Source organism: Anarhichas minor, unplaced genomic scaffold, assembly GCF_050575085.1.
Source record: "Anarhichas minor isolate MPS153535 unplaced genomic scaffold, ASM5057508v1 ptg000022l, whole genome shotgun sequence".
Taxonomy (NCBI): Eukaryota; Metazoa; Chordata; class Actinopteri; order Perciformes; family Anarhichadidae; genus Anarhichas; species Anarhichas minor.
Genome location: NW_027466468.1, coordinates 1,587,385 through 1,595,181, shown reverse-complemented (window position 1 = coordinate 1,595,181; position 7,797 = coordinate 1,587,385).

Sequence of the window (7,797 nt, the reverse complement as noted above, 5' to 3'; positions counted from 1 at the left end):
CCCACTGAGGCGGCAAAGCATGGAGTGAATTGGCTAATTAAATACATCCAACGCTGAACCGTCAAGAGGTTCTCATTTCCTTTCTGCCCTTTCTCCACAAGTGCAAATGAAGTAGGCTCTAAATAACCCATTTGTTTCAAGCCCGCTGAGCAGGAGGAGGTACTCCATATTACTTGCTGCTGCTGTTTTGAACACACCGAAAAGACGCAGTCACCCAGGAGCCTTAAGGAGTTTCAGACACTCTTTGTCTTTCTACCCTTGATGGACGATGGAACTGTCAAATTAAAAGTTTTTTGGCCAGTACCGTCTGTTGACACTGTGCAGCTCATTAGCCTTTTCAGTTATCACATGAAAATATCAGTCTGAAGAAAGGTCTACTCCATATTCAGCCTTAGTAATTACTTGTCCATGGCTTGAGGACAGTTTTTAGCTTGCTCTCCTTTTACATGTGTACAGTAGATTTAAGAGAAAAGATATCCAACTGTAGCCACTTTGAATCTCGTAGACTTGCGCTGTTCGTCATTGCTTCACATTTTCGTTGAGGGCATCATCATTCTCTGGGATGGTGCTGCATCTTTAGACAGACATCTCTGTTGTGATGAGTGAACTTATAACCTTGATCTTGGTGAACTTCATGTTTGTCCACCCATAACTCACATACAAATTAACATTGGTTGGCCAGTCCTTTTTTTGATGAATGAAAATCCCCAAATCCCGTGGCAGGACAACATCAAAACATTTCAAAGCCCATTTGATACCCCCAACTAATAGACTAATACACTATAGCCACGCTAACTGCTCTCAAAGGCTGTACATGCAGGTACTTGGTGTTTAACTAAAGAACTGGACAAATGAAAATGTTGACCTTATGGCACTAGATGAAAAGGTTAAGACATTTCTTTCTGAGGGGCACATACATGCCTATAACTTTCATACAATTCATACAATAGCTATCAAGACATTTCACTCAAAACATGAATGTCTACCTCATGGTGGAGCTACAGGAAAAGTCAGGGGATCCCCAAACTATTAGGATTCATCATCTGATAACCACGAATGTCTACCAAATTTTGTGCCAATCCATCTCCTAGATGTTAAGATATTTTAATGGATAAGTAAAAACGTTTGACTTGCTGGTGGCACTAGATGAAAATGTCAGGGGGTAACCAAAAATATTGAGATTCACCCTCTGGGCACCAAGAAGATCTGTACCAAATTGCATGGCAATCCATCTATCCAAAAAATATCAACTTGTTGGTGGTGCAAGAGGAAAAGTCAGGGGATCACAAGTCAGTGGGCTTCATCTGTGGGGACCATGAATGTCTGCAATCCATACATTTGTTGTTAAAATATTTCAATCTGGAACAAAATGGTGGACCCACTGACATTGCCATCCTCGGAGCCATGCAACTAGCATGTCTAAAAACCTCCCAACAAAAACAGGAAACAAACAATTATCAAGAATACATTTATATTGAAGTTCCTTATAAGTTGTTATTTGGAAAGGCAGAAGTAAAATATGAGAAACAACCTTTCTATCTTCTAGTACCTACTGAACAGTGTAACTCGATGCAATTGGTCACCCAGAACTCCCTGTTTCCTCTACGACTTCCCTCCCATTGGAGATAAATGTATATTAATACCACATGTGACATCACACATATGGAGTGATGAAGTCTACGAGCGCCTCAGTATGAATTTCAAATTGGATTTTCCAGGCCTTTGCCTTTCCTAATATGTTTGATATTATTTTCGGATTAAGCGAGACCGATGTGTGAGATTACAACATGGCCACTGTAGAAAGAAAGAGATCTTTTGGGGGGAGGTCAAGCCATAAAGCTTGTCTCATCTCTGAGGAAATGAGGCATTAGATTGAGTTCCCGTTTTAGTCACCCAATCCTAATGGCTCATCTATCCTGAGAATCTTGGAGTTGTTCTGCGAAAAAGGGAGTCTTTGCTTTTCTCTTCTTTTTCTGAGTCACTATGAGGGTGAAAAGTCAAGACAAAATCATAGCATTGAAGTCACTATTGTTATAACCATAGTTGTCATAATGTTCCACAGGTGTTATAGTCTATTCCTGGGTTTGAGAATAGTGCACTGTGATCTTACCCCTCTGCCAGGATCAGCACATTTGTGTATTAATTGCACCCATAAAATGTATTGCTTTTGCACTTGAAAAGCCAAATACCTCCAATGATTACGTTATAAAATGTCCCTGTATGACTTTGCATTGTGAACTCCATGTACAGATCATTGCTGTCACATATGAAGCACCATGCAAAGAAATTGCATTCCTTACTTGAAGCCTTTTTGTTCGACCCTTTGTCCCACGCTGAAATATCTCAAGTATTGGAGAGATTGCCATGAAATTCAGTACAGACATTCATGATCCCCAGAAGATGAATCTAAATGACTTTGGTGATCTCATGAATTTTTCCTGTTGGGCCACCATGAGGTGGAGAAATCTCTTGAAATGTCTGGAATGAAATGTCACAAAATTCAGTACCGACATTCATGGTTCCCAGATGATGTATCTTAATGACTGTGGTAATTCCCAGACTCTTCCTCTTGTTTGCATACTGACACTGTCCTTGTGAGCATGTTAGCATGCTGATGTGAGCATTTAGCTGAAAACACTGCTGCGTCCAAGTAAGAAAAGTCTCAGAGAGCCTGAAGCACGGCTGTAGACTCTTACTCTTGTTTCTTCCAAAGTCATACTGTCTTCCCCTCTAGCTTCCCCCAATTGCCCCATAACTTAAACAACCACCACCCCACCTCCTACACCCATATCTCAGCCTCTCTCTCTCTCCCTCTGCAACTCCCCCATCTTGGCTTTCTAACAAGGCCATGGGGCATATCAGTGGGGCCTTCAGGGGCTCATTAGTTTGTCCATTGGTCTTAACAAGTCTCAGTGGCAACCTTTGAGCAAATCCATGCCAAGCCTTCCAGCAGGACAGGCCACAGAGTCAACCAGCTCCTGGGGAAGAATGATACAGTTGCCTCAGTGAGCACGAGGCATTCAAAAAGCCCTTTTGGAAATTATAATGCTTGTGATAGCGCTATGACGGAGAGAAAACTGCTTACTATCATGCGTGGCTCGTCCAATGTGAGTATACAGTATGTGAGAATGATACTTGTCAAATGCATCAGCAATATTTCTGTTGTTTAGGTTGCAGAATGCAGCTTTTGATTTTCAAAACATGATGCAAAAGCTCAGTCCTACATTTGGAAAAGAAAGTGTGATGGTAGTTGGGCAGACAGACGCGTATTGAGTTGAAAGCTCTGGTCTGACAGGCAGGAGACATTTTGAGCTGACAGCTGACTGAGGAGATGGAAGCCCTGCTGGAAGTGTGGTGTTAGAGTGCTGTTTCTGCCACTGCTGCAGCTTGATATCTCCTCCAGCCCGGGGGAAGATGAATCGGCTGCTGCTTCTGAGTCTGGAGACGGAAGAGCTTTTGCATCACTGTCAGGGAGGGGTGGGGCAAAATGCTTATCAGCAGTTATGTTCGCCATGTATTATGGAAAAATAAGAAGTTAAGTTTCCTGCTGCTGTTAATCTGCATTCCTGGAAGATATGCATATAATGTGAGCTTGCATTCTAGAAACATTGATTAAAAATGAACAAAATGCTTTCTAAAGGTAGAAGATGGGCATAGAGTAAAAAAAGATGAAAAAGATATTACATTTTTTTTTTTTTCAATGTAAAAGACCACATCTGGTAGATTAAAGACTTTCTTTTCCATAATTAAGATCTTCCAACTATTTAGCCAAGCTAAATCATTCAGCTGTCCCATGAATGAGATGACAGCTATATGGACTGATGTTCTGCTGCTGCTTCAGGGGGATCTAAATGAGGGATGGATAGATTTGGGAACAGGAAGAGACGGAGAGAGGGGGATGTTAACGACAGGGCAATCTGTCTGCACTCACGGCTGAGACAAATGATCCAATCTACCCAGACTCATGTCTCCCCTGCATGCCTTATGGGTGCATCCACGGCAGCTGTGGTGTGGCTATTGCCATTTTGGACCTTTTGAATGAAAAGTGTATAAACAGGAAGTGTGAGTGTGCCTGTGTTCAGCTCAGCCTCTGATCTCAGAGCTCAACAGAAACTCCTGTTTTATTCTGTGATTTCACTCCAGTCCCTCTCCTCTGTACGTCTATGAAGCAGATTCATAAAGCCCCGGGATGAGCCCAAATATTTTCCACTCAAATCACACAGTCGCCTCTTCGCTTCAGCTCGCAAATTCGGGCCCACTTACATCTTTCCATTGACTTTGTATGCAATCATGCGACCCCTTAAATTTGCTTTGTGTTCTGTGTAAACGCACTGTAAGAGTCTCGCAGCCATGCTAGCTGCACTTTAACCCAGTGGTGCTTAGAGCTGAATGCTAACATCAGCATGCTAACATTGTCACAATGACACAGCTAATACACTAATGTTAAGTTGGTATGTTTATGTTCAGCTAGCTAATTAAGCCTGTTAGCATGCTAACATTTGCTAATTAATACTAAACACAAGGCACAGCTAAGGCTGCTTAGTTTTATGTATTTGTATTTGGTTGTAGACCAATGTGTTGGATAAATTAAGTAAGTAAGTTAGTGAATAAGTTTACCCAGTAACACAACAGCTTTTAAAATTCATCCTGAGGATAAGTGATGAATGTACGGTACAAAGTTTAACGGCAATACATTCTAGAGTGGATCAATAGACTTCCAAAGAGCCACGCCGCTAGTTGTGACAATACATGGCCAAGTTTCCCCCCCAAACGTAAAAAAACAGGGAATAAATTAGAGCGTCCATCTTTCCAGCATTTTTAGATCACAGGAGAAACTGTAGCCAGGGAGAGCAAAGCGACTAGGGCACAAAATTGCTCAGCACATTTCTCTCCTGTCCTCCCCCTCTCTTTCTCCAGGAGTTTCAGCTGATTGTAGCCCCGGGATGAAGAGGCCCTCTGTTTGTGTAGCCGACCTGACCCCCAGAACCCAACAGCAACTCATCCTTCTCATGATAAACCCAAGAAAAGTGGAAACCTGGAACAAAAGCGAATAATAGGCAGAGACATATTCCCACTGGCCAACCAGGAACGGTTTCCACGGTCTCTGTTTGTGCATGCGTGCCAGTTTGTGTGTTACCCATTGCCTCTTGCCAAAGAGAGGCCTTTTGTCCGTTCCAATATATTTCCTTGAATCTATCTTTAGACGGGATGAGACCGAGCCCAGGTTTCTGAATGGTTCCAGCACTGTGCACATTGTCTCTGAGGCATTAATGTTTTTGAGGTGCGAGAGTCTCTTTTTCCTGGAGCTTCTCCTAAATTATAGTTCCCTCCAAATACAGGTCTCCCAGGCAGCTCGTTCTGTTGGATAGAAGCCTTTGTTCAGTGGAGGGTTTGTCGCTGAGAAAGAAATAAGCCCCTCGCTATCCCACAGAGGTGATGGGTGGAGGGGAGGACCTTTTCACAATTTGCAAGCATCGTCTCATCTACTTTCTTGTCAAAGTGTCCCCACCACAGAAAATAATGACGATAATAGTTTTTTTCTTCACGTGCATTTTCTTGTCTTCTTTCCATATTACTCGCCTTAATTGTCCTGGGATGGCATCATGATGTATATTTTTACAGTTAGGAAAATCACACTAATGAAACAGCTAGAAGCCTTTAGGGCTTTATTAATGGTTGAGTTTTTCAGCCACAGAAGGAACTTCTAGTTTCACCCTCATTAAGTAAACCCACATTTTGTGCATTATTTCTGGGTTGTTTTACCAAAAGTCTGGAAACAAGGCTGTGATGTTCAGGTGTTCAAACCTAAATGTTGGACCTGCTTGTCTCTACGGGCTCTCATCTATGACAGAGTCGATCCTCACGATGCCTCCGGCTGCGGATCTGGTAACGCATTGTGTCGAGAAAATGATTCGAGAGTGATTCACTTCCATTTGCTGAAAGCTATGTACTGCACTGTATGTGGAGAATGAATCATGGTCACAATATGAAGCGTTAATGCAATTTTTGCAGAGGAAACAAGGACAGGCAGGTTTTTTTTCTTCTGCTTTAATTGCACTGCTTGTTATTATCCGCAGTAGTTCATTTTAATTGTGACTCCTAGCAGTACCATACTGTGGTTTCTGCACATGATAATATTATTCTGTCTCTCGTATGTCCCCAAACTTTATAAAAGTGCATCACTAAATTGCTAGAACACCCCTTTAATCTTTTTAGTTGGTCAACAACAACCAACGTTGTGTAAACTAAACTGTTAAAGCGACACTATACAGCTTCTAAAAAGACAAAGCAAGCAACATAGTTTTTCTCTTACTAATGAAAAGTTGAATTCATAAGAAATATAAAGGACCCTTGTTCAATTAAAACATTCAAGGGTTTCGCTGCTACAGCCTCACTTGGTCCGGTATGACCAGTAGCTTATGGAGGCTAATGTAAGCTAATTGTAGATTTAGCTTTGTCTGACTTCACAGAGTCAGTTAGCAGACTTCATTGTGCCTCTTTTACGGTATATTATAAAATGACGGACATGTAATCAGCTATTTTGGACTTTAATTCCACACAACATTTCATAAGAGCAAGCTGAAATCAACAGTAATGTGTAGCTGCCGCACAGCTCTCTGCTGCTTTCATAGCATTAAATGATGCCTCTCGGGGCTGTCAGCGTCTCAAGCAGGGGATGTTATTACAGCAGCCTTTTTCCCTCTCATCTTCCTCCGTCTCTTATTTGTCATCCCGTAGCTCCTTCATTTCTTGAACAAGCTCCATCACCGCAGCGGGCCACTTAGACCGGGCTTATGTCACCACTGTTCTCGCGTGTCACGGGGTCGTGGTGCTCGTAGGGACGCGGTATGCACACCTCATCAACGCTGGTGGTGAACACGCAGCTCCCACAAAGAGAGGGTGACTAACTGGCCAGTAGGGAACGATGATGTGATTACAGTGCGTGTGTGCATGCACGGCCGATCTGTTGTCATTAACATTTTACACTCCTCTTTGTAACATCAGTGTGCCACAGTATTGTTGCCTGTGGCCTCGGCCTGCCTGCAACCCTGCCAGCCCTGTTCAGGATCACTGCTGATGAAAAACTCTGTTAATGGGCACAACGAGGAGGAAGCTTTAATTTTGCCACAGCAGCTGCCTGCTTGACTCTGTACACCCTTACACACACATAAACACATGCACACTAATTGATGTTCGCGTTTACCTGATGTCCTTGAAGGTAAATTTGCTCGCAATCTGCTGCTCTGGATTTTCAAAAAGTTGATTTCTAAAGCATATTTTAAAACAACCAATGGTTGCACAAGTATTGAAACACCATCTTTGTATTAATATGCATACACATAATACACACAACACATTTTTATGTATTTGGTCAGGTTATGTATTAAGGCATCAAGAGTGGATACACTGTAGTAACTTAAGACTTTTTGTACAAACAACCTTGTTATTTTGAGTAATCAAGAACTTTTTTGTCATGATCTGAATCTCAGATTATGAACTAACAACGGCAAAAGAAAATTGTTTCAGGATCACTATTAATTAAATGATTTCTGTTATAGGTCACAAACTGTCGTGAGGATGTCTCTACTTGTCAATGATGAAAGAAGTATTCATATCCGATCATAACCTGTTTTGTATGTATTGGTATTGTTTAATCATATTTTTAAGTATGCATATCTTTTACATACAAGTAGCAATGCCATAATTAACATATTTTAAATGAAAGACCTGGTTTCAACATTTGACTTAAGTAACACTACAAAAAATAACATCGGCAAAATGTACTTGAGTGTTAAG